The sequence below is a fragment of the Lepisma saccharinum genome, chromosome 6 (assembly GCF_977018435.1).
Source record: "Lepisma saccharinum chromosome 6, izLepSacc3.1, whole genome shotgun sequence".
Lineage (NCBI taxonomy): Eukaryota > Metazoa > Arthropoda > Insecta > Zygentoma > Lepismatidae > Lepisma > Lepisma saccharinum.
Window position 1 is genome coordinate 84,001,198 of NC_139234.1, and position 27,223 is coordinate 84,028,420.

At 42.0% G+C, this 27,223-nt stretch overlaps 1 protein-coding gene across 3 annotated transcripts in view; it reads right to left on the reverse strand.

Moving 5' to 3' along the window:
- LOC145989483 (uncharacterized) overlaps positions 1–27,223 on the reverse strand; it is a 544,790-nt gene that overhangs the window by 162,254 nt on the left and 355,313 nt on the right. The window contains exon 1 of one of the 3 annotated variants that reach the window (XM_083124830.1): positions 24,356–24,438. The exons of the other annotated variants lie outside the window; for them this stretch is intronic. The gene's annotated coding sequence lies outside the window, so the exon portion shown is untranslated. Of the gene's footprint in view, positions 1–24,355; positions 24,439–27,223 lie in introns of those variants that run through there. 3 annotated transcript variants of the gene reach the window in all.

The following is a 27,223-nucleotide window of genomic DNA, read 5'->3' on the forward strand; positions in this document are numbered from 1 at the left end:
CATCGGAGAGGCAATGAAACGCCTTGAGAAAGAGAAGAGTGAATCCATATTTGGCGTAAATTTTAAAAATAAGACAATATTTTGTGGTGACTGTTTCGAACCGTGGGAGAGGCATAGATTTTTTTGTCCCATCGTCCAATTTACGAGTTTAGAAGAAAAGCGAAGTAAAATAAGTGAAACAGAAATAAAAGGAGAAAGCAAAACAAATTTTATCCATAATATTCTGCAGTCGTTTCAGTCGTATTCACGGAATGTTACCTTTAAAGAGAGACGTGGTTTCTAACTTGGCTCTTCCCCTTCCTTTGTGGTCTCGATTTCCTCTGTCACGATTGGTCTAAAACTAATTAATGCGACGTTAATTAAACAATCCAAACAACGAAACAATGCACAATCAACTGCACAAAACAACATTCCAATTGTTTTCGAATCGGAAAACAATTGAGATGCTGTAAAATGAAGCAGGAGATGCAGGAATAAAGTGGGAATTTGGTACGGTATATAATTAAATCGGTGAAGATGTCCGATTTGATTGGATGCTTGTTATTTAGTGTCGCTATCCTTTCACGTTTGGCAAATAGCGACGATGAGATGAGTAATGAGTGATGATATGATGACATTGATTAAGGGACACTCACCAAAAACACCCATGACCAAGCCGAGATTCGAACCAGGGGCCCCATGCTGTCGTAGCGTGCTTTGCTAACCACTCCGCTACGGAGGTCGGTTGGGTGTGGACATTATACCATACCTTGTGTGCGCAATTGGGATCAATGAATAGAATGACTAGGCATATTCTATTATTAATATATTCATATCATAATATCACGTCATATTATTCGGCACGAAGTAACATCAGAGACATTCAATCTTGCATTTTTGCATTTCAAATAATTCTTCGACTTCAGGTTAATCACATCAATAACATAAGTTATGAAACAAATGATAATGAATGATGAATATTGACAGTTATTACGAATTACCTGACACAAGCAACATTAAGCAGACTCGGTGGGCAAGCTCATTACGTGGTCGACATTCGACCTCGTCAACAAAGTTCCCGAGTTTGAGTAGCGTCCTTGTAACACGTGTTTGAGTATTTCGTCATGAATTTCATGTAATGGTCACTCGTCCACGGCTGGGAAGAAAAGTGATGTTACGTAACAAAAATAATAAAAATAAACATGATCGAAGAGTTCTTATTTAATCTCTCACGAAATCTCCTACAAAACCGGGATATGTGAAATATATGTATCTTCACATACGTTTTCGATTTCTAAATTTAACTAGTCGAGACCGAGAACAGGAGAGCAATTTTCAATTCGAGAGACTGAGACACTGTCAAGTTTTGTTTCTATCTTGACATCTCACTAATAGAGTTGTTGTTCTGTTTGTTATTGGCTTTGTATTGGCAATTATTGTCACTATTCTTCCCCTGTAGGTAAACCATTACGACGATTTGTGATGAAGTAGAGCAGATAAAAGGGCAAGAACAAGAGAGTCATGCCTGCCCTGGACTTCAACCCAGAACCTTACGTAACGAGATTTCAAATTCTGGAGAGGCATCCGTGTTTCGCTTGGCTTTCTCTTTCCTCTACTTCTGTTATTTTATCATGCACGTATAATTAAAATGGATCTGAGAAAATATGTTGCGACGCATTATTGTGTTGGTTGCTACAGATGTGAATTCCAACACGGAATTGTTTTTTTTTTCGTATTTTGTTGAACATGAAATTTTCTTACACTGTGACAGTTTATTATTTTAGTTTTTGTTTTGTGCACAGATAAGCTAATCGGGACTGGACCTTCAGTTTCAAATGGGATACAAACCACTACGTGCCTCTACTGTGTATCGAACCCGGGATCCCTTGATTACAAGGTGACGACATTATCATTACTCCATCGGGGAGGCCCCGTGACAGAATGTTATTCATTCGATCTATACAATAATTTATTTCTTCTTTCTTTTTGTTAACTACTCTTATACATGCAGGCTGTAAACCCCCCCCCCTCCGTGCAAATAGATAGAAAGCTCACTCTCGAGAACTAATTTATAAATAACGTAACCGTTAGGAAACTACTCGAACATTAACTGATATAACTGCAGATGAAACAATACTTACAGACGCTAACGAAATATCTATTCTTGTATAAGCTCACAGGAAACAGGTATCTGTTGAGTCATTCACTCTTGCGAACTACGAGCGAAGGTCACTGAATCAAACGGTAGCAAAAAGGCGTCTGCTCTACGAAACTAGGGCTAGCAGACGAGGCCCGTCTTCCTTTTATCAATGACGAAATAAGGAGGAACACAGCTTTCATATCAAACTAGACGTATGTTTGGTCCCGTCGTGGCCTTGAAGGCCTACGTAAAGGCATCTCTGCAAGAAGTATAGCTTACCATTGAGGGGAGGAAAAGTGTGTGTGTGTGTCGAGGTCCTTCAACTTTCGTATTCTTTTATCATTTCAGAAAGCTTGCTGTATCGTCGACTTAATCCAATCTGTCCGTTGTAGGTTTTAAGTTCTGTTTGTGTTCGGTAATTTCACATTGTCTTCCTGCTTATGTTATTCGCGGCGAAGGTTCTGGATTCGATCATTTGGACAATAACGGGATTGTGTTGGTTGGTTGATTTGGTGTCTTAAGTCCACTTTATGCACAGTAAGACTAATCGGGAATGCACCTACAGTATAAAGTGGGATCCGAACCACTATGTGTTCTTACACATTACTTTGCTACTAGATATTTGCATGCTAAGATGTAGGAAGTGCTACATTTTCAGTGTGTGGAATAGAGAGTTATTTTGGATACGAAGGATCGGACAATGGAGTAGTGGGAAAAGGATCACCTCACATGTTTGAATTATACCCTCCCTTCCCACACACACACACACACACACACACACACACACACACACACAGCATATCGGCCGTGGTTTTTATAACGAAATATAACATGGATGAATTGTGTCAAGAAAAACTGGAGTCTATTTACATCTCTACGGAACTTGATTCACTTTCTGCACAGTAAGGCTAATTGGGACTGGACCTACAGTTTAAACCACTATGTGCCTCCACCGGGTATCGAACCTGGGACCCCTTGATGCAAGGCGACAACACTACCACTGCGCCATCGGAGAGGCCACCCTACGGAGCTTGGAAGAAAGTTCAGGTAGAGATTAGAAAGTTCTGTTCCGACAAAATCTGACATAGTAAATGAAAAAGCAAAGTGCTAATTTGTGCTTTGCACCAAGGCGTGTAGGGGATGTGGATTTAGGGCCTCACACTTTCTTGTTACGGCCGAAAGATAATGTGATCAGCACCATGCTCCTGGTCCCTTTACCCCCCTCCCCCTAGTTTCCTACAGGTATCCACTTTGTACGAAGCTGGGTGGGCACCGGAGACACTTGAATAGGTGGACAAAATTCCAATTCTCCCCAGTCGGGGATCGAACTCAGATCTCTCGCCTCGTAATCAAACGCCCTAACGACCGAGCTACCGCTGCCCATGTAGTATAGTAGCCTTTGTAATTAAGGCAATAATTATTTTAGCGTTTCGTTCAACGCTTTTACGTGAATGATTTTCGGACATGTAACGTGTAGCTCTTTTTGGTTCTGCGACTTGCATTGAGAACAGGCGATTTTCTGACAAACAACATTCCACCTAACACGTCTCGTGACTTTCCTACATTCCCTGTGTCTGTTGGCTATTGCATGAAAGACGAGTTGCTCTTGAGACAGACAGAATCACCCGATCACCTAAAGGTGCAATGTGTGTTGCCTACCCTTCAGGCATTATTTACTGCCATTAAAGTCTTATGGGGAAGAACTTTTTTCCACCACTGTACAGGGAATCGAACTGCATCAAATTTACGTGCACTTTTGTTAATCCTTTCCCCCAACGTATCTTGACAGGGCATCAGGCACAACATTCTCTCGCCCTTTCACATACTCCACCTCGAACGAGTAGCGCTGAAGGCGATTGCTCCACCTCGTTAGTCTCCCACTCCAGTTTTTTGCGCGGTGCAGCCATTGGAGATTCCGGTGGTCTGTTCTCACAATAAAGTGTCCTCCGGCCAGATAAACATGAAAGGTTTCGATGGCCCACACCACGGCCAGGCACTCGAGTTCTCCGACGGTGTAATTTCTCTCTGCCCCCCGCAGGGAACGACTGGCGTACTGAATCACACGTTTCTCCCCCTCCTTTTCTTGATACAGTACTGCGCTCACGGCTGTGATTGAAGCGTCGCACTGGACATAAAAAACGTCAGAAAAATCAGCGTGGTAAAGGCGAAGCTGTTCACAGACGGCGTCCTTCAGTTTATCTAGGGCTCCTTGATGTTGATCTGTCCATTTCCATGCCTTTCCTTGTTTCAGCAATTCAAATAGGGGTGACGCAAGTTCGCTGAAGTTCTGTATGAAGCGCCGGTGCCACGTAAATATCCCTAGAAGGCGCTGGACTCCTTTCCTTGATGTCGGGGGCTCGAGCTTCGTTATTGTTTCAAACTTCACTGGGTCCTGCCTTACGCCTTGAGCGTCTATGATGTGGCCCAAAAATTGCACTTCCGGTTGAAAGAAAGCCGATTTTTCGAGTTTAATCGTCATTCCCGCATCTCGTAATTAACGAGGATCAGGTTTAGATGTTCGAAATGTTCCTCTACGTTTCTCGAGAAGCACAAGATGTCATCTACATACCACAGACAGAAATCTTTCACTTCGTCTCCGAGCACTTCCGCCATGGCGTTCGTGAAAGCTTGCACGCCGTTGGAGATTCTGAACGGAACGACGGTAAACTCATATAAGTTATCCTCGAATCCGAAGGCTGTATAAGGCATGCTCTGTTCGCACAAGGGAACCTGCCAGAATCCAGATAACATATCGATTTTTGAGAACACGTGTTTTCCATGGAACAGTTGTAGGGTGTCCTGTAGTTTTAATGTTCTGACGCGTTCCAGCTTACACCTCGTATTTAGCGCGCGAAAATCTCCGCAAATTCTGAGGCTATTGTCAAATTTCTTCACCACGAGTAGAGGATTCAAATGTACTGAGCGTGATTTCCTTATAACGCCCCACTGCAGCATCTGCTGCAGCTGCCGACGCACTTCCGGTCGATGTGTAAACGCTATCGGGTAAGGCTTACTGACAACTGGACTTTCTCCCTCGACACGGATTTCATGCGTTTACTTCCGGCACTTTCCTGGCCTTTCATCAAGAACGACGGCATTATCCCTCAAAAGATTGGCGAAAACTTGCTTTTGACTCGCCGAGAGATTCTCACATGAAGCAACTGCGGCGTGCAATCTTTCCTGTACTCCTTTGTCGCGGTCGACCTCCGAACATAAAGCGACGACGGGCTGGAACTCGCCCTCTTTTCCTGCGCCTGACCTCCAGAATTCGACGTTAAACTCTTCGTCGCGATTATTCAAGGTTACAAAGTGTCGACCGATGTTGAGCACAGACGCATACCGGCTCAGGAAATCCATTCCTAGCAGCAGGTCCACGGACAATGACTGGACCACCAGAACCTCAACCTCAACGTGATGTTCATCCAGCGTTGCCTGCAGAATGGTGTGACCGAGGGGCCTCTCCCTCGCTTTGCCCGAGAAATCGATGAGTCTAAAGTCTCGTACGTGCCGAAGTTGTGGCCTGCGCACTCCCTTTGTCACGCGCCGCCAAGTTGCCTCCGAGCACAAGCTTGCCTCACTTCCCGTGTCTAGGAGCCCCATCACAATTTCATCGCCCACTCGCAGTTGTACATGTGGCGATTTCGAAGGCCAGCGGTCCTCGTGACTTTCCTCGGCTTCTTCGTCGGCGTGGATCTCCTCGTCCAGTAAAGCGGCACGAATCCTGATCGGCGTTGTCTTTGTTACATCCGGGTGGTTCGGCTCAAGCGAAGGTGGATCAGGTGTAGTCTGCCCCGCATCCGAGTCCTGACGCGAGACTTTTATTAGTTTCCCGGACGCTGGTATCCCGACGGTCCTGGCCTGGGCGAACCGCGTCTGGAATTCGGCCTGGTCTCTTCTCTCGCTGGGCTCCGTTGCGTCCTCGCTCCACGGCGTCCTGCATCTCCCCGATCTGACTCCGGGCTGACCGACCTGCTATCCGCGTGGCGCTGATAAAAGCCATCCCGGACTTGGCCGTTCTGAAAAAAGCCGTCGTTTCTCCTTGGCGACGCACGAGTCGGACCTCCATGCCGTCTCCTGCCTCTGAACGGGCGTCTTCGTTGCGGTGAAGGTGGATCTTGCAGCTGGCGGTTCCTTTCAGCCCCTGGAGCGTGGTGCTGTCCTCTCCATCCCTGCTGGACTAGATGAACGCGCAGGTGTTTATTCCGGTGCAACGAATCATCTTCCGGTCGGCGCCGCTTGCTAAACTTCTCACCCCTGGTTTTCTGCCTCTCCTCCTCGCACTGAAACAGATTTTCCAGTGTGAGGGACATCGCGTCGGCGTCAAACACGCATGCTCCATTGAGATGACGACGAATCTCGTGTGGGAAATGGTACATCAGAGCGGCTATTATCTCCGCCGTGGTCATTTGGGGTTGCAGAGACTTGAACTCATTGTAACGTTTCCAAAAGTACTGGGCATACGTGAGTCCTCTGCCCCTGTCGTATCGTTCGTTTCGCACCTGCATCAGCATCCTCTCGACCTGCAGGGGACGTTGAAAATAAGTGAGAAACGCTTCCTTGAACTCCTCATATGAATTGAAGTTCACCTCGTTCCTGTCCATCCAGTTCTTGGCCCGGTCCTGCATTAAACCTTTCAGAATCAGAAGCCTATCCTCGTCTGTCAGACCTAACTCTCGGGCGGTAGAATTAAATTCCTCGAGGTACGTGGAAGGAAGAATTCTGTCAGCACCCGAAAATTTTTTGAAGTGCTTCCGGTATTCGGGCGTAAACAGAGCTCTCCTGGCGGCCGGTGGGTCAAAGTGTAAATCTTCGTCCCTCTGCTCGCGACGCGGACTCAACCGTGGTGACGCAGTGTCTTCTCTTCGAAGGGGGCGGGGCGTTTCTGGAGCTCGCTGGTCGCTTCCCCCGTTCGAGCGAGTGGCGATGTCGACTGCCGGTGATGACGTCACTCGGGGCTCCCGCGACGATTGTGAAGTGCCGCTGCTAGTTATGCTCAGTTGACGCACTTTCATCTCGAGGTCCTCAATCCGTTCGGAGTTTCCTTCGGCTCGAACTGAAATTTCCCGCACATGTCGCCCCAGGGAGTCTATGCCACCGTCACATGTCGCTTCCAGCTGCACGCATTGTCGGGCCATCTGCTGCATACCTTCCTCCTGGTCGCGCACGCTCTGAGACAGTGTTGCCATCTGGTTCTCTTGCCGGTCGATCCGCACGTTGGTTTCGGCGATTTTGGCTTCGACACGGGATTCGCATTCCTGTACCCGAGTGACGAGTTCTTGCGTTATCACCTCACCGGAAGTACGGATGGTCTCCTGGAGGCGGTCTTCCGTCACTCGCATCTGGGTGCTGATGGCCTCTATCTTGCTTTGGGTCGCTTCCATCTTGGCTTGGAGCGAGGCTTCGATTCCGCTTCGCGTGGCTTCCATCTTGGCTTCCATCCGCAGTAGCATCTCGATGATCTGTTGGGAGCTGGTACCACTGAGGCTAGCTGCTTCGTCGACCCGTTCTGCACCTCCCGGAGAAACCGGTTGCGCGCTGATCTCATTGGCTTGCCCCCCGCTGTTCGGTAGACTGCTTCCTTCACGTGGACCTAACGGGACATCGCACCGGGAACAAACCTGCCTAGCTGTGCCGACGTTTTCACTTTCAGGGAACTCCTCGCTGCAGACATCGCAAATCACCCTTACGTCACTCATGTTTAAGTTCTCGATGCGGCGGTTGCGCAATCTCATGAAATCGAATATTCAACCCTCGGTCGACTCTCAATGCTCGCTGACTAGCGTAAACGTGAGCGCTCACAATATATACCAATATATATATTTAAACAATTCACAAACGAAAAAAGATAAGGGCGGTCGATTCCCCTTTTGCCAGAACTCAACTTAACGCCTAATGCCATATGCCAAACAAAAATTTTAAAATGCCTAACGCCTTAAGTAGCTGCCCTACTACCTTGACAAAAATAAACGCCTAATGTCTCAATTACCACCTCACGTCAAAATAAAACAATAAAATCTCACAATGAAACACAGTTACATGACACCAAAATACGCCTGACGTAGCCCTTACAAAAACGACATATACCTCTGCACTGAGGGTGCTTTCGATTTAAAATATACCGGTCCCTGTGTTCGCGGCGCCAAAAATGTATGTTACGCCCTCCCTTGCCCGGGAAAACAAATGCTACCACTACCTAGATAGAGGCGGCAAAATCTCCCTCGGACAAGCGAAATAGCGTTACGGTCCAGGTTAAGTTCGTGTGTAGGAACCGGTGACCAACAGTGCATAGTAATAAGCAAAAAAAGTAAAAAGTAAAAACAAAGACATATGTACTTTCAAATTGCCACCTCTTTACCTGTAGCCGGGAAGCGGCTAGCTGCATACCTGAAAATCACGGGTAGCGACATGCATACGAAAATGATATAGCCCAAAATTAACATGAAAATAAAAAGTATATTCTATTCATAACCAACAAAAATGGAATTATTACAGGTCCCCACACTTGCACTCTCACATTCTCTCTCAGATTCAATCCTCATGGGGTCATCGACACAAGAAATTATACATGACATGTACAGGTTTTATGACGACAAGCCCTAATTATTGCATTCTCAATTAATTTTATCTTACTTTTTGTCTAATCAGGTCATTTGTGATTTTGCTCCGGTGCTACTTAAATCCTAGCCAGCCCTTACTTAAGTTCGCCTTTTGTTTTTAAAAAAAGAAACTAGTCGGCGCTGTGACAATACATTACTTGACCAGCATAAACAAAGGCGTCTCAACGGCAATTACATTCACGTGGGCGGACGTTTTCCTTTTACAGGACCTCACGTGGTTCCAAACATAACAAGTAACCTCCGTTGAGTGGCGCAAACATATACTCTCTAGCAGGCGGGACTTAAACACTTCGCCGCGACGAGCAATTCATATTACCAGGCAAATACTTTAACAAATAATCACATATGCGACCTGACATAGCTAGCAGCGACACAGCGCTTACACATAAAATGAACAAACCTCAAGTAGAATATGCAATTAAGCGGGCGGCGCTTTACTCTAATAGTACGCACTTTAAACAAATACAAAGGAGCACAAACAACAATGAATTTAAGATCATACAAAAAATATCACAAGGAATAAGAAAAATTGGCCTGAGACGAATAGATTACAAATGACAAGCGCGACGGGAGTTTGGTATGAAGTTCGAGTTGAGTGGGCGTTTTCAAAATGTCGACGAATTTCAAGGGCGTTCTCTAAATCAATCGGGCCTTCACGTGTTAAGGTTCACACAGATGAATACTTTACCATCTCTCAGCTTCCGGGGTGCATCCTGGCGTCTTTATGGGCGATTGAAAACACATAGTATCCACGCGAAAGGTTTCCTTGGTCGCGACGATGAAGATGCGAAAAGGGTTCAAACACCTAGTTCCCCGGCTCCTCTTCCTCTCGGGATCGGTGGATCTCCGTGGTATGGCGCGGTTCGGACGTCGCATCTGAGCGGTCGTTGTAGTCGTCGTCGGCGTCGTCGGGGCGTCAACATCTCTCTACATCTCCCTGTCGCGGCTGGTAGGCGTCGTCGGCGTCGTCGGGGCGTCAACATCTCTCTCTACGTCTCTCTGTCGCGGCTGGTAGGCGTCGTCGGCGTGGCTCGTCGTCCATCTCTCTCTCCGTGGCGGGTAGGCATCATCGGCGTAGTCTCGTCTGACATCGGGCGAATCGACGTAACGCCCTCATCTCTCTTCTTCCTCTAGCCCGCCATAGTTTCCGGTGTTCCTCGTTTCTCAAAAATTATAAATGGCGTAAGGTAATCACGGAAACACGGTTTCGCTTCAACTTCCCCCAGCGGTTGAGGTAGGCGCACTCGTGTAGACTTACTGCCTATCACACACACTGCTGTTCGCACAACACAACAAAGTCCACTGTACACGAAAGGTAGCACGAAGGTGCTCTCGTTCCAAGAATCGCGGCAAGACTGTATATGGAGAGGTAGCACGGAGCTGCTCTCGCTACAAGGATCGCGGTAAGACTGTGTATCGAAAAACCATGTCCTTCGTTTTATTTGGATTTTGAAAAAGGACGCTAGGCGCACGTTGGAGTGACGCTTCCGGAGAGGTTATTCCACCACGCTCTATTGTCTCCAAACTAGGACGGACCGTGTCCGAAGTTTACTTGTGCGGATTAAGCTTCCGCCTGGCTGTCGCCCATAGCTCAATTGCAATCGCTGTCCACAAACTGATCAATTAGAACCGATTTGATCTGGCGTCCGTAATTGTCGCTTGATCGTGACGAAACTCCACACATCCGTCCTTGCACACATGCCGCTGCGCTGGTATAAGTTTCACATGAATCTGACCGTTGGAAACCGAGATATTTAAATGTTTGTCATTACGGTCGAATTTCCTAAGCTTTAGACGAATAGCGTGACCCTTCAGGTGCTCACCTTTAACACACGCGAACGTCTCGTTCCTCCCGTCGGCTTGGCAAAAATCAAATATGTAATCTTACAAATTAAAACACTCAACACTTTGAATCAACACGTCTTTTTACCGCTACATACATGAATAATAATGATAATAATAATAATGACGGTAAATCTGACTGTCACAATGGTAACAAACTGCAGCGGAGAAATATCTTTCAAAAAAATGAAATTAGTGAAAAACAGGCTTCGTGCTGCCATGGGACAGGATCGCTTATCCAATCTTTGTTTATTAAGCATTGAACATAAATTTCTTTGTGAATTCGACTTCGATGATATAGTAGATGAATTTTCGGTGAAAGAGGCAAGAAAAGTGTGTCTAGTTTGGTTTGGTTTGATTTCGTTTATTTTACTTCGCGTTTTGTGCCTCTTGGCTAATTTGCGAAGATGGGGATGAGTGATGAAATTGATGAATGGACATTCACAAACAACCAAGCCCGACCGGGATTCGAACCCGGGACCCTTGGCGTCGCAGCGCGATGTGCTAACCTCTTGGCCACAGGGTCGGGCAAGTGTGTCTAGTATAAGTAAGCCTTTGGGAATTTTCTTGAAGAAAGTGTAGTTACTACAATTTACACAATAAACCTGTATGTAATTGTCCAGTTGATGAACCGTGCATATGTAGTGACATATTTACTCTTAATTGTAAATAATATCATTTATAATAAATTATGTACGCAAGTACAGTCTACTACTCAGTTCTCTGTTTCCATCTGAGACCTCCTTAGTATTTACTATATATTGTAGTTACGGTGTTAACTCTTCATAATATACTGTAGACATTTAGACGCAGAATTTTGCTGCTGCTATAGCGCTGTAATTTACGTCCTGTAACTTTATTTTACTGCGCTATTCTCCCTGTTCGATTGTGAATGACTACTGATTCTAAAATCAGGTCTACCATTCGAACTGCTGAAAATTGGTGGTTAACATATGGAGTTAATAAAGCTCCTAGTAAAAAATAATAAAAAATGGGGCCCCACAAAACATTTTGCCCAGGGGCCTCCACAAACCTTGATACGGCCCTGCTGAGGAGAAAAGGTGCGATGCTGAGGAGAAAAGGTGCGAATACTAGTAGGGGGACAAGGACAGTGTACTTTCTCTTGGTAGATAAAGTTTAGCATAATGCGGTAGAAAAAGTTGCAAAGAGTGGGGGGGTGGGCAACTGCCCTCCGTCGTCCCCCCACTAATCGCCGCCGCTGGTGGAGTCTTCACGCATCACTACTTGCGCAGAGACTTGTTTTCGTTAACAGGGTCCAGAGATATCCGGGACAGAGTATAGCTTAACTTCTTTCGGAAATTTTGTCAATGTCTTGTAACGTATCACACAAATACGAAAATATACAATATTTTATTTTTCTGGGGAAGTGAAAACTCTTCAATTACAGAATCAGTAAAAGAAGTTTTTGGCACAGAACAGGCATCTGGTTATCATTTCTGTGGGCACTTCGGTATCATTATTCAAACAATGTATTCAGGTGGGAGTTTCCATCAAACAATACTTTGCATGAAAATATGCAGGAACAGTCTCGTGCATTCCTCACCCATCTTGATTGTTGTGATAAGGCTGCTTCCTCGCAGTGCAATTAGACAATCTTCCACGGAAGAAGCCTGCAATTAGAACAAGTCCTGCGCAAGAAGGCTACGTTACCTCCGACTTGCTCTACTTTTTTTTCCCGGGAGAAGACAAGGAGGTGGACTTGACCTTCGGCCAAAACCGCCAACGTCCTTCAGAGGAGCGAAGGCATTTGCTTTCATTTCGCTTCGTGTGGTCCACGCCGTGCGTCGCCACTGGACACGGACACTCGGGGAGAGGGGAGAAATGAATGAAAACTCTTCGTGAGGATGCAGGCCGGGATTGGGGTGGTCGCGGAATAACCGCGAAGAATATTAAGCGCGAAACGGACTAAGCAAGAAAGGGCGCAACCGCTGAGCGAAACACAGGATTAAACGCGAAAGGATCAAGATTGAAACAGAACAAGCTCGAAAGCTTTAAACACGAAACGGATTAAGTGTGAAACCAAACTTGGATAACTGAATAAACGAATTGATAGCGAAAATTTAACTTTCGCGGTTGTTCTGGCAACCCCGGGATTTACTGGGAGTTTGGGCGCTATGTCCCCAGAGCTAAATCTGCAAGGGGAGTTAACAAGAACACGATTGCTTTCAAAATGTCACAAAATGGGAAAAGTGAGATATTTGAAATGTCATAAAACCTAAATAATGTAACTTGCCATCTGACATCACTTACTATAAAAATTATAAGATAAATTATGTCTTGGGGTGATTGTGGGGTGGGACTCACGATGTTATTAGGGGCGAGTTTTTAATTTAGTAACAAGTTAATAGCTTAGAAATGATACTAAATTACTCTATCCGCTGAAGTTCGCGGCTCCAGTCCTGGCCTGCGCATGGGTGTTCTTTGTGAGTCCCTCTTCATCACTTCCATGCAATCATCACACATCTCCATCTTCGCTATTAGTCCAAAGTGTCAGAAAAGGGACGCTAAGTAACAAAAAAATAACAAATTGTTATGTCAGAACTATGTGTATTTTTGTTATTTGGGGCTGTTTTTCTGCCACTTTTAGCCAATTGCAACGATGAAGATGTGTGATGATTAAATGCAAGTGATGAAGGGATACTAACAGAGACTCAGACCAGGACTCGAATCCTAGAATTTCGGTGGCGAATTCGAAATTCGACACTTAACACTTTCGGTCACAGCTATGCACTTGTATGCATACAGGATTCATTGTAGCTGTTCAATCGACTATTTCATTAGCCCATTATTCATCCTCATCGTTACGATTAGCCTAAGAGGTAAAACATTGATGTAATAGAAATTTGTAAATCCAAAGTAATAATTCTAGAGAATTAAGTAAATAATAAATTTAATGTGCAGGTTTTCGGCCTCCATTGAAATGCCTGGAAGAGTGAGAAAGAAATACAGGGTTAGAATAAACCACATTCTGGATTTGATATATATATTACTCACCCCTAATGAAGTCGGATGCACACAAAAACTCAAAAAGGTATTGTTGTTCTAACTTAGCACGAAGTTTGAACTGTTCGCTGCCTGGAACCACATTGGAGAAAATTACTTCCTTCGAATACAAGATATCTTTTCTGACGTTCACAAATCTGTAATGCGTGTGCACCGACATTTCAGTATCAAGTTTGCTGAATATCATCCACTCCAGTCTAGTGAGAATGTAATTCGTAAGTTGTGTTAAGTATTTAAGAGCTGTAACCCGACCGCAAGTAAAAGAGTGAGGTTGCTCTGTGCAAACTAACACTTAAAAGACTTTGCGTTTTAAGAAACCCTCGAATATCACCATAACCATACACGTGAATGCATATCGATTAGTCTTATTATCAGAGTTTCGGGTTCGATACCCGGTGGAGGTGGATAGTGGTTCGGATCCTACTTTAAACAGTAGGTCCTGCCCCGAATAGCCTATCTGTGCATAAAGTGGACTTAAATCGCAAACATAAACGAACAAGCAAAAATCGATTATGATAGGATGCGATTTGCAATGTATGTGGCAGGAATTGGACTACAGGCTGAATGTGGGCAGAGTTACGTAGCTGGAAAGTAAACAAACGACAACTGATTGATTGATTTGGTTTATTTTAATTCGATTCTCTGTACTTTTTAACTAACCGTGATGATGAGGATGAGTGATAATTTGATGAAGTTGATGGACACTCGCAGAGAACACCCATGTCCAGGCCGCGATTCGAACCCGGGAACCTTTGCGTTGTAGCGCGCTGAGCTAACCACTAGGTCACGGAGGTAGGCAAATTGACAAAAACGTTTTGAGATGTTCATTCCATCCGTAAAGAAATTGTGCACTTGCATTCCGTTAGCCGTGAGTAACATAATCTATATTGATGTTAATGTAAGGGGGTGGGCATTAAGTCGCTTGTGGAAGCGATGAAATATGATGAGTCGTCGTTCACACTCCTCCCCCAGGTTAATGTAATTTTATCAAGTTAATTAACGTCAGTTTTGAAGATCTTAACGTTAATCGCGATAAAAGGGACGACTGATGGTCAGATGCACGTGATAATAGAGCAAAGAACACTGTACACGGCCTGACCTGAAATCCAGAACTTCCCGGCGGCAAGATTGCGAGTCCAACACTCACCGAACTGGCCACCAAGGCTGCTTGGAAATAATTAAATCAATATTCCTAGTAATTACACGGCCATCTTAATTCTTCAGTGTTCGCAGTGGCGTGTGCAGACCATTCAAATGTGAGGTATTCCGACATCTCTTGTTTAGGGTCCGAAAAGTCATGCAACCGAGATTTTGAACGTATTTTACTTTTGTACAAAAAGCGATAGAGATAGAAACTTTACACTGGGCATTTCTTTTGTCCTTCTGGATATTTTTTAAACATTAAAGAATACAAATAATTCTCTACATGAACGTTCGGTCTTGAGGGAAGTTACTAAAGAGTGAGAAAATTTTTGAACGAAATAAAAATATATATATATATATATATATATATATGCATGGAGTCGCTTGCAATAACCTTCGATGTATATCGATGGTCTCTGTTCGTATACGTCGAAATGATAAAATAAACATAATATTTTGCGCATTTTATGCATTACAGGCGACTGTTTGTTTAAATTATGACATTCATAAAAATGCATGTTTTTTCAAGGTGTAATGGCAACATTGGTCACTTCAGAGGACAGAACCAAGATGCCCAACATCTGACTATGTTATTCAAGAACCAAGTATGCCGAACATCTGACTATGTTATTCAAGAACCAAGTATGCCGAACATCTGACTATATTATTCAAGAACCAAGTATGCCGAACATCTGACTATGTTATTCAAGAACCAAGTATGCCGAACATCTGACTATGTTATTCAAGAACCAAGTATGCCGAACATCTGACTATGTTATTCAAGAACCAAGTATGCCGAACATCTGACTATGTTATTCAAGAACCAAGTATGCCGAACATCTGACTATGTTATTCAAGAACCAAGTATGACGAACATCTGATTATATTATTCAAGAACCAAGTATGCCGAACATCTGACTATATTATTCAAGAACCAAGTATGCCGAACATCTGACTATATTATTCAAGAACCAAGTATGCCGAACATCTGACTATATTATTCAAGAACCAAGTATGTCGAACATCTGACTATGTTATTCAAGATCCAAGTATGCCGAACATCTGACTATGTTATTCAGGAACCAAGTATGCCCAAATTCTGACTGTTATTCAATGTCCAATTGAGAGAAAAGAGTTGAAATTGATTTTACAAAAGCACCTATCTAACCTACCTATCTCTTTGCACAATAAATTTCAACTCCTTTCTCTCAATTGGACATTGAATAACATGTTCAGATACTGGCTACACCTGGTTCTGCCCTCTGACACCACCAATTTTTCAACTACACATCGTAATTTCGAAAAAAGAAAATATTGCAAGCGCCTCCATATATGTAATTTGTCCATGTTTCTTTTTACTTAGTGCAAACCTTTTCTCACACTTTAGTAACTTTAGTAATCATTTTATTGTCTAAAGATTAAAAAATATATATCTACATAGACAAAGCAAATACCCAGTTTAAGGTTCATGTCTCTATCGCATTTTTTACAATAGTTACGCACATTCAAAATCTCGATTGCTTCACTTTTCCGGCAACCTGTATAAAGGTATTTTGATTGATTGATTGATTTGGTGTTATAAGTCCACTTTATACACATTAAGGCTAATCGGAACTGGACCTACAGTTTGAAGTGGGATCCGAACCACCATGTGCCTCCACCGGGTATCGAACCCGGGACCCTTTGATTAGAAGGCGACAACGCTACCACTGCATATAAAAGTATATGCACAATCATCTTCTCTTCCTTGCGTGTGTGTAGAATGCTTAGCCAAAGAAGGTCAAAGCAAAACTTGTGTTTGCGTATTTCTTATTTCTTATTGCTGTCAGTGTCACTTTCGTCTAATCGCGATGATGAATGATGATTAGATTAAATTGATGAAGTCACACTCACAAGAAACATGTGCCCAGGCTGGGATTCGAAACCGGAACTTCGGTGGCGAGCTCTCAAGTCCACCATTTAACGAACCTTTTTTACATTAGTTCTTAATCAATTCTGTAATTTCTAGTTCGGGAACAAACACGAACATCCATGTCTTACCTGGGATTCGACCCTATGATCCGATGGCGTCGTAGCGCGTTGTGTTAACCACTCGTCTACGAGGTCGGCCACCGAGCCGACGTGAAACTAAATCCGTATACAGTTACTCACAATCTTGTTCGTACAGGACAAACGTATCGACAGAGTCGGATTTGTTCAAGAGCATTTACATAAGGATCAGGAGTTTTCGGACAACGTGATCTGGTCCGTTAAACCAAAATAAAGCTGCACGGATTAGATGGTGTGACCAGAATGTGGAGGAAGGCAAATACGTAGGACAATGCGTAACAATCTGTAGAATCCTAGAAATATCAATGCAATGAACTTTCAAATCCCAGTTATTCAGCCATCATCTCTAGATAGGAACTTGCCAATCAGGAATGCAGTGTCAGACATTACGTAAGGTCTTCCTGGTCATCAGCAACGTAAACATGTAAACAGGCGAATAGCAGAATATGAGAGGCCAGAGGTCTGACTCTGCATTTGCTTAGTAAAATCAATCTGAATAAATGTCTGGGAAGAGAGAGGTCAGTGGTCAATTCTGAACTATCAGTCAGAGGGTGCAGAAGTACGAGCTAAAAGTCTAGGAGAAGGGAGTGAAGTCTGGGCTTCCAGACTTGCACTAGAAACGGACACTTCGTTTGAACCTCGAGGGAGCACTTCTACACAGTGAAAGACAGGTATTTCCGTTCACCACGCTGATTCAGTCTGTAGGGGTTTAAACTCAAGTGTTGTGTTTTGCCATCAAGTGTATAGTCCTTACCTCTCGCACCTTACCATCAAGCTCACCATGAGTAGCGAGTTGCTCTAGAATAGAGGATGAATGATCAGTGAGCTACATCACACATTGAGACACCTAAAGGTCCCTACTTCGATCCCCCGTTCCTAGGAAAACGTTACGAATGTTGCCAATACAACAGCTACGGTAAAACATGTTGGAGGACCCATTATGATGTGGGCTTGCATGTCGACTAAACGAGTTTAAAATGCAAGTCGTCATGGACAAAGATGTCTATAATAATATCCTAAAGAATAACGTGAAAAAAAGTGTCCAGCATATGGGATGGCCACGTGAATTCACATTCCTGCAGGATAACGACAGCAAACATACTGCTCAACTCAACAGGGACTGGTTGATTTTAAATGTACCAAAGCAGTTGAAAGCACTAGTTTAAAGTTCAGATTTGAATCCGGTTGAACATTTATGGACATTTTTGAAGAAGCGTGTACCAAAACATGAGTGCAAGTTGAAAGAAGATCTGAAGAGGGCCGTAGCATTAGAGTGGGAGGGAATCAGCCCAGACAACTGCAAGACCTTGGTCGCTTCTATGCACAGGAGATGCCAAGCAGTTATTTAGGTGAAGGGTTACGCATCTGGCTATTAAACTGTCTCATTTTGTAACATTTTTATGTTTGTTTTTCTGTTTTCATTGCAACTGTGCGAACACAAATGTGAGATCAAAGTGGAATGTTTGTCCTGAAATGTACGTTTTTTCGTTATTAATAAAGTTTGTGGGGGAACAAACGGTTATAAATAAATCACCATGTGTGTTACAACTAGACGTCGGATTTTATGTCTTCAAACTATTCTTCCTTTGCACGTAAATGAGAAATAAAACGTTACCTCAGTGTTTTATTTAAAAAACGCACCAACTGATGAAGTTTTATAGTGCCTAAAATAACCTATTTTGCTTCTTAGAAGCTATTTTAAGTTTTTGTGCCTGAATCAAACCTTTTTTAGGTTTTTTATATATTTTTTAAGGTTTTATATTATTTTCACATCACACAGAGGTATTTGTTCTGTTTGGTAATGAAAAACATTCAATGACTAACTTGTGTGAAACATACTCTCTGCCTATATCCCTCGCTCTAAGTCCATAATGATTTTTGAAGCTCTAAGGAAAACAAAATTTCTGGTGCCACTGTTGTCTGCACAGTCCAAAGTTCAGAACTTCTCATCCACTTACTTTTGGTGCTTTCTAGCATTCAAATTTGCACCATTGACTAAGCATCTCTTTAAATATAATTTTCAGCATGTAAGATGATCCTCACACATAAAAGGCGGGATTTTGTCTGAGGATAATGTGAAAAATATTGTTATGTATTATGCAGGAAATTATACATATACGTAATTAATTTATCAAATCGATAAGTAATATTTGTCGACAGTACAAGCATTAGTATTAGAATAATTAGTGGTTCATTTTGAAAATGATGCATAGAAATGAAAATTTGGTTAGAATATTAATATTTTTTATGGTTATATATATATATATATATATAAAATATTCTCACGGTTCCTTTGAAATTTTGTTTTTAACAATTGTACCTAATTAGTGTTTTTCATGATGTTTGAACCATTTCAAGTTCTTAGGAACCTACTTCAGGATTTTTTAGTGTAATTTAATATTTTTAGAACCTACTTTAGAATTATTAGAACATATTTTAGGATTTTTACAACATAATTTAGGAACCTAAAAGTACATATTTAGAACCTAAAAATCCGAGTTTGAATTATAACTAAATGTAGGCAAAATACCTAATGTACTAAGGTTTATTAAAATGTTTGCTTTCGTTTACTTCTCACACTTCATCTGTACGAAGAACATTGTAAGTACTTTTATATTTAGCACACCTTGCAGTTCGCAGCACCTTTTTAAAGAAGGTGTATCTCGGTGTCAAATTGGTGCAAGGAAATGACGTTCAACCAAGCAGACGAATAGTGGTGTTCACGTTCACAAGATTCAACCAATGCGTGTCTGCTGCTTTAAACGTTCATTTGATTAGTTAGCATGTACCACGTGACCATACACCACACTACACCGCTCCAGATTGTAGTGCAAATGGTACAGACCCCAACTACACTACTTGACACCAAATCAACGTAGTAGTCGAGTCGGTGTTGCACCGTGAAACCAACTAGACGCGTGAGTGCAGAGAGAGTCAAAAAGTGCAGTAAAGAAAGTAAGTAAGTACATTAGTAGCAAAACAAATATCGTATCAGATCAGTCTAGAACGACCTTGAACATTGTATAACAGTGTGCGAGAGCTGTAATAGAAAATTCCTGCGTAACTGACAACCGAGGCCAAGTTCTAGATCAGAGCATTGTATTCGGGCGAGCAGCGAAGGCCACGATGGCAGCGACGCCCTCCGCAGGGGCGGGAACTGCCGGGAAAATAATCGATCATCGATATGTGCATCGATCTATCTCGGAAGTGATCCAACAAGTGTAATTAAGCTCAAAATACAAATACGATTGGTTCAAATAGAGCATGATTCCTTACACAAATTATCATTATTCGTCATTATGTTGAGTAGGCGTGCTTAGGTGAAGATAAGAAATTATAGGAGGAATTAGATAGCTATAAGTCTGGGTGAAATGAATAAAGTATACTTGTTACCAAGCGAGTAACAGCGAGATTATGGCTCGTAAATGCGTTGGTGCAATTCACATATCGATTCTGGCGAATATCTATATGCAATTGTAAATTTTATGCTTGTAGAATCGGGGCATATTTTCTATATACAGGGTGTCCGGATTCTAACTGACAGTTTTTAAATACTTCTAAGATTTTGATGCAAACGCATCTTTTTTTTTTGGTAAGGCAGATACATTGCATAAGTAAATAGAAACGTAGAAACGTGTTTTACACGTAAGTGAATTAATTGAGATGCCTTTGTTAGGGCATTTTGTTTTGCATTTTTTGACCCTTTTTGGAGTAAAGGTCATTTCTTAAACTTTTTAAACCGATTAAGTAATTTTTCGGCTTTTTAAAAGTCATCGTATGCATTTTTCTACATTTTGATGAAAGAAGGGGCATTTTACATGCAAATGTAACCCTTTGAAGGAGTGAGGTTCCCGGCTCTTGTCTCATTGCCTTCAGCGCAGTTCAGAATGACTGTGTCTGAAGAAACAAAGACATTCTGTGCAGTATTGTTGATACAAGCTGTTGTGTAACAATTCAGCTCAAACAATGTGATTTCCCCCTCTCTCTATCAGTAAATACATTGTCGCCAGACGGATTATTGTTAAAATAACAAGGGGTACAAAGTGTTGTGCTCTGTATCGGATATTTTGTCAGGGAAGCAATTTGGAATTAAAAGTGACTTAACAGCAAGTGATATTGTTCATATGCTCCTCTTGTGTCGGTGGAACTCGAGAGAAGTTTTTCCATGTACAAGGCTCTCTTGTCCGAAAACCGACAATCATTCACTTTTGAAAATTTGCATATGATTTTCTTTGTGTACTACAACTCAGTACGTAAAGTGTAAAAGATGAGAAAAAGTGAACTTTCTTACTTGTACTACCATACACAATGAACATGTGATAGATACTGTAACGTTAATTTATAATTTGAATTTCTGTTGGTAGTTTATTTGTTTTACAAATCTTTCAGAATTTTTAGGTCATTTTTCTAAATTTTTAGGGCATTTTCTTACATGTATTAGGTCATAAATGAATTTTTTAAAGGTCATTTTTTGGCAATTTTAAGGTCATCAAAATCCCAGCCTTAGTTATTGCATTCAACAAACCGAGATTTTTGTTAACAAAGCATTGCAAAGCAGTAGTACATTTTTGAGTTTGGTTCAGCAAATTTTCATACATGTAAAACTATCGTTGGCGGCACTAGTGTCGCTCAAACAGAAATGGTGTCGGTACAGGTAAAAGCACGCGTAGCCCACGGAAGTCAATACGGTAGGCGAGAAGGCATCTATAGGAATTCCAAGGTCCCCTGTTCACGAAATCGTGCACAAAAAGTTACGTTTGTACGCATACAAGGTGCAGTTGTTGCACGAAATTAAGCCAGATTACAAGCCGAAGGACATTAATTTGTTATTGCCATTCTGCAGAAGATTGATGTTACCCCTCTGGGCTTCTTTGTTTTGGGGGTGCATCAAAGACGTGCTGTATCCTGGCCAAAAGATAGGTAATCTACAAGAAGTTTAGGGCCGTATTCGAAATGCTCTTCATTCTGTAACCCCTCAGATGCTACAGAACACATGGAGGGAGATTGAATACACGTTGGATATTCTCCGTGCAACAAACGGAGCTCATGTGGAGCTATACTGAGCTGTAACTGCTTCCAATAAAACTTGGCGAGTTTGACTTCAAAATGTATGTTTTTGTTTCTAGCTACTGCTTACCATGTTAAAATAACACACTTTCATAGACTTTCACTTTCATTCCGGACACCCTCTATTTCACCTTAATATTACTGCAAATTTTTTATGTGTGTGTGTTGGGGGGATGTGCTTGAATGAAAGGATATCCCTGTACAGTCACCGGCAATAAAAATGGGACACCTAGATCCTGAAATACTGGTTTCCTGTAATGCGTTATGTGTGTTGCATAACTCTCCGGCGGCAGCAGAACTTCCTGCTGAAAAGTTGCTACTGAAGTCGGCTCATCGCCGTAAATTAGGCAACACACATAACGCATTGCAGGAAACTAGTATTTCAGGATCTATGGGGTCCCTTTTTTATTGCTGGTGACTGTACGGATATTACACTGTAAGAGCGAGTCTGTCTATTCAAGGAATGTCAAGTTCGAATTGGGCAATTGTTGACCTACAACGTCTATTTCTTAAATCGAATTTTTCCCTGTTCCATTTCTAGGATTACACAAAATTTCAGAGGCACAGACAGAACAACGAGGGACCCCCAACCTTTTTGCATTGCGGGGTTTGTGGGGGTGGCAGCTACGTCACTGTCTTAGCACAAATGTTAGGAAATATTCGAATCAATTCTGCTTACTAAAGTGAGAATAAACAGTAGACGCGACAGAAGAGTTACTTTTACATATAATTGCCGTATTTTCAAACATCATCCGACATATATGTATTACGTACATATACATGTATTTCTACATTTTCCCTTATTGTGTTAAATACTAAAGGTTTTCTGTTCATCTGTATTCTATTCAACTTATATTCTCAGTTTATTTTAAATCTTGATAATAGGCAATGAATGTGTCGTCACCAATGTATACCAAATTTCAAAAGATAATGCAGTTTTATACGGTGATTCAAATGTGAATATCAACTTGTATTTAGCTCCAAGAGGAATATACGGTACTCCTAATGTAATTTCAGTCAATATAAATCTATTTTGAGGCACAGTCAATCATTTGCCATTATTATTGTTATATATGTATATGTGTTCATCTTAATATTTTGTTTATTTCTTTTCCGATTGAAATCCTGATATAAAATGAATATATCTTCTGTATTCAATATTTTAGAAATAAATAAATATACACATTTATAGACTTAATCTACTGTACATATTCATTAGAATGCCTGTTAGAGTAAAGTGTCGTGGATATCCCCCCGGACAACTCCAAGATATAAAAAAGACGTTTTCTTGCACTTTGACCCGCTTTTTACTGTAACAGATCACTAGGTCGCACATTTAAAAGAAGGGAAACCTCATTCTGTTTGAGATACGACACCTAAATTCATAATAAACGAACTCTAATTGTTGTAATTTATGTCTCCGGCTTTCCACTTGAGTAATTTCTAGAGTTGCGTGTGGAATTAGAATCAAACCACGATACGATCAATACGGGACAAGTTGATGTATCCGTAGACAAATTTCAACCACGGCTTTCAACCTCTCCACGCCGACATGACGAATGACATGGGCAACGAGTCCACGAATTGGAAGCCAGCTGCTTAACTCACGAAGCCGAAACTCGACTTGATTATTGAGGCGATTGTTGCTCTGACAAATCGATTTCGTGGCCAGCGCAATTGGAAAATGCTTAATGGTAATCCACACTCGTCACGCCCCAGTGTGCTCAACACACATAAGCGACGTATGCAAACGACTATTTGCATATCCAATTTCCCGTTATGTAAACCGATATGCCACGGCCTGATTTCTTCATTGGACATTTGAGTACACGAGGAAACATGTAGGACATGGAATGAAACATTTGAATTCTAATGAAAGAATATGAAAAAGTAAGATTTGGGAACATCAAAATTTCATTATTGTATGTATCGGCGGCGGCGATTGAGTTCCAAAAGGTCGGGTGCAAAGTGTCCAAACTAAGGAAGCAAGGGCAGTTTACTTTCCCTTTGGACATAAGGTTTAGCATAGTGCAGGGGCAAAAGTGGCAAAAAGTGTGTACGTGTGTGTGTGTGGGGGGGGGGGGATCTAATAAATTCTAAGTCCACTTTATGAACAGAGAGGGCAATCGGAAGCTGCTCCTTCAAGTATGTGTATTCAATCACCAAAGGTCTTCCACCGGAGAGCATTGACAGAACATCCCCAATTAAATAAGCAAGAAATGTAGATTGAAATGGTCCATGGCCGAGTTTAAGAGTCCCAAACCTAAAATTGGTTTAGTAAATATACAGGGTGAAACCGAACTCAGGTTGATTGGGAATACCCATGGTCTGCGGTATCTTATTAGAATGTGATTTTTGATATGCTATACTTGTATTGTGTCTGGTGAACCGTGAGAGATTACAAAGAAAAATTAAGCAATTACTCATCACCTTCTGTAATATTATGAATAGCAATACAAGCAATACAAAATATTACATGAGTAAAGAAACAAACCTAGGACAAAACTTGCATTTGCTTGTTAAATAACTGTACTGCACTTACAGGGCAGTACACTGTTTACTCTTAACGAGGTTCATATCGGCTAACTCGGCATACTAAAACCTCCCCATATCTCTAATAGCCACGAAGCACTGCAGGAAACAAAACCTGAGACAGGACTGAGCACTCTGTTCGTCTTGTCAAGCTGTTCGTAGAGGCCACGCCTCGTGGCGAGATTGCAAACTGCAATGTAAACATTTCGGGCAGAGCGAATACCTTGGCAATAAGTCAAATGGTACTGTGCCAAGTAAACATACCCAAAGGTAGTTCAGCTCGAGAAACGAAACAAATTCCATGTAAACATAGACCAAAGGTAGTAGAGTCCCAACAAATGAAATAAATGCAATCACTCTGTGATAAGGTACTGGGGACCATGGTTTCCTCTTATCAAAACACTCAGACAACATCCCTGAACAACATGTGAAAGTTTGTCGGTAGAGTTCGGTCCCACCCTGTATATGTTATTTAAACAATGATCAGGAATGCAAAAGTATACAACGCACGCGGTAGCCATTGGCGAATATAGTGGGAGGAGCAAGGGGGCACTTGCCCTTCCTAAAAAAGGATGACTGAGTACTGCTTTCGGATTAAAAATTATAGATACTCTAGTTTGGCCTCCAATTAAAAATTAACCAGCAGACCTACATAGAAACGAGTTACATCAAAATTTATGTTTTTGAATTTTGCTTTAATGTATGTTAGCAAATTTCTTTTCGAGTATACCTTCTATTTTTTATCGTTGTGAGAATAAAAAAAGGGCCGGTCTTTTTTAGTTTTGCAAACGCTTGCAATTTTTCAAATTCTAAAAATTAAAAACGGGTTGTTCGATCGTTATGAAATTTTAGTAGAGTGCAGGCAAAAAGGTTTTAAACACAACTATTAATTTTTAGGTTTCCAAAATTTCTCAAAAAAACGTAATTTTCAATTTTGCCAAACAACTTCTTCTTGGTATTGGGCAGTCCTACAAATATAATATCAGTCTTCTTTTGAAACTATTTGCATATGTTTTTAAAATGCATTATCGTTGTCAATTCACATTGCGAAACCGATTTCATACAGATTTTTATTCAGCGGAGTAAAGCTGTACGTGGATCGTGGCAACACCGCAAGAATCATATCGGAATCTCTGTGCCCGCCAGCAGTTTCCCTTATTCAAAGGACATCTCTGTGTGCCGTGTTGTAAATAAAAGCGTTGATAGTATTAACAAGGAACAAAAAATGTTCGAGGAATCCTTTTCCAGATAGTAAAATATTAGAATAAAGTTTATCAGAAAATACATTGTTGGGGACTCGTAAATGGAACACAGGACTTGCTGGTTACAAGGCAACAACGTTAACTGACAGACATGAAACGAGAGTATATTAAGTTAAATATTCCACATGTTCGTTGTAGTTTCACCCGAGGAAATTAATTCACTGGCTTATCCTTTTCCGTAATCATAGCTAACGTAGAACTACCTCTATTTTATCTAGTTATACTAACGCTGTAGCTTCATAATCCAAAGGTACTTGGTTCGTTTCCTGATGGTACACAGTTGTTGGGACTCCACCTTGAGCGCGGTAGCTCAGTTGGTATAGAGCATCTGGCTACCACACGGAAGACCCGGGTTTGAATCCCGGAGCAGGAGATCTGGACCGGAAATTTTTCCAGTCATTTTCCTGTTTCTCCGCGGCTCTAAGGCCCGCCTAGGCTCTTATCAATGGGTACCGGGGGTCAACCTTGGTGGGTAAAGGCGTCCGGGCCTCCTGCTGATCACATCATCCCAACTATGGCCGAGATCAAGAATATGTGAAGCTCTACCTCCGCATCACCCCAGATGCCTTCATGGTATGTGTGCACATGCGCAGAGGCACCTTTACCTTTACATTACCTTAACACCTTGACAGTTCAGTCCATACTAGATTATCTGACCATAAATTGAACATACAACAATGCTCTGTATTTGGCTTTATGTAAATGTTATATTTCTAGTCTGTTTCATATATGTGGAAAAAATCTGCACATTGTGTTTCCAGTGTTACAAAATATTCTGTGACCCTTCCATAAAAACAAAATCTGGATCCGCCTGTGAATGCAGCATTTATATAAGCAGTAGGGTTATTGTACTTGAGCCCACAGCCCATTTTTATTACTGCTGTGTACTAAAATTTTAGAATTTATTGTTTTTTCGGGGTGGGTCGTAGCCAGGGTTATTAAAGGTCCAGGTATTGGGTTCCGCAACAGGACCGCTCGCACAACTTAAATTCGGTCCACTTTACGTATTGTTTCATTGAAAAAATGTCTCTGGAACGTATTGCAATTGATCCGGAAGAAAGGTTCCTGGACCGAATCGAAATACAATACATATAAAAAGGTTTTTTACGGTCCAGAACCAATTTATGCTGGGTGTTTTTCTCTCTTGGACCGGAATTGGGTTCATTTAATGCTCCTGGAGATTTAGCAATCCTGGTCATAGCTAAATGTTTTTGTTTGTTTGTTTCAAAATATATGATAAAATGCAGAAACTGACAGCGTCTCTGCACAAAAATGTGGGATGAGAGAGTCCGTGAAAAAGTTATTGATTGAAGAACCAAGTTTGGTTCTCGTGAGAAGTTGCTTTGAAATCAGAGCGATGGGAAAAAACAACACAGATTGGAAGTGGTTCCTTCGCATTAGGCATTCACGTCTTCCGCAGCCATTGACGCGTACCGAGGGATCTCCGTGACTACTTTCGGTCTCGCTCTTGAACTGGTTCCAACCGAACCACCCAGCCGACAGACATTGTTTACCAACAGGTGGACAAGGCCTCATACTAATGGCCCTTGTTGATCAACACGTGCTTC